Source organism: Cynara cardunculus, unplaced genomic scaffold, assembly GCF_001531365.2.
Source record: "Cynara cardunculus var. scolymus isolate 2C unplaced genomic scaffold, CcrdV1 Un_Scaffold_2460, whole genome shotgun sequence".
Classification (NCBI taxonomy): Eukaryota; Viridiplantae; Streptophyta; class Magnoliopsida; order Asterales; family Asteraceae; genus Cynara; species Cynara cardunculus.
The window spans coordinates 80,002-81,007 of NW_020201100.1; positions in this window are offsets into that span (position 1 = coordinate 80,002).

Genomic DNA, 1,006 nt, shown 5'->3' on the forward strand with positions numbered 1-1,006 from the left:
CGAGTAAAGGGAAAGTAAATTCAGGGAAACCTGTAGTTGAAGGGACGAAGTAGTAGTTGTTTGGCTTTTTTACGAGCACGACCTTCTTGTACCGGTTTTGGACGAAGGATAGGGCGTGAGACGTTAGAGCTTGGGCCTGTGTGACTTCGTTGTCACTGGAGACGTTGACGGATTGAGCTGAGGCCGATGAGGAAGACATTTTTGCAGGTTTTGTATGAAGGTTCGCAAGTTCAGGTTCGCCGTTGAATATGAGAGTGGTAAAGGTTTTTGATTTGGGGGGAAAGGGGTATTTATAGTGAGAATTTTGAATTGAACTGTTTTATTGACGAAAGGTAATGATGAGTGGTTTTAGGTTGAAACGGCTCAAAAGGTATGACACGCCGTATTGGGAAGACGCACGATTGATGACATGCGCCCCCTTTTCTGACACGTGCGTGTTGATTCTAACCCTTATCCACAGAACCACGCGCACGATATCAATAGACAATAACTATTAAGAGAGTTCTGTCAGAGGCCTAAGGGTAGCAGAGCCTCTGTGATATGTGTCGGGCCTTCTTATAATGTTACACCTTTTDATTAYCTAAACGGTTTTGAAAATCCACAGAGAGATGAGTACTTGCTCAGTTCAAATCCACAGAGCCTCTGTTAGAAGCGCCAGAGGTTCTGATGAATTGACCTCTGAGAACAAGATACTTCAAAAGGTTTTGGCACCTTTTGTGGTTTGATTTTCATTTTAAAACTCCCCCTCTGAACCAACTTCCATGGCTCCCCCTAGAAACAAAAACCATTTAAAATCCTAAGAAGAAGTGTCGACAGAGGGTCCGTTCAAAGAGCCTTTGCAAGTGATCACAGAGGTTTTGTGAAAAGACTTCTGTGACTAAAAACGTTTTTCTTCTTCAAAGRTTTTATTATTTTTAAGCTCATACTCCCCCTCAAACCTTGCAAGACTCTGCGAGGTTAAACCTGTTAACTATAAAATCAAGTGAAAGGTTATTCAAGAAATAAA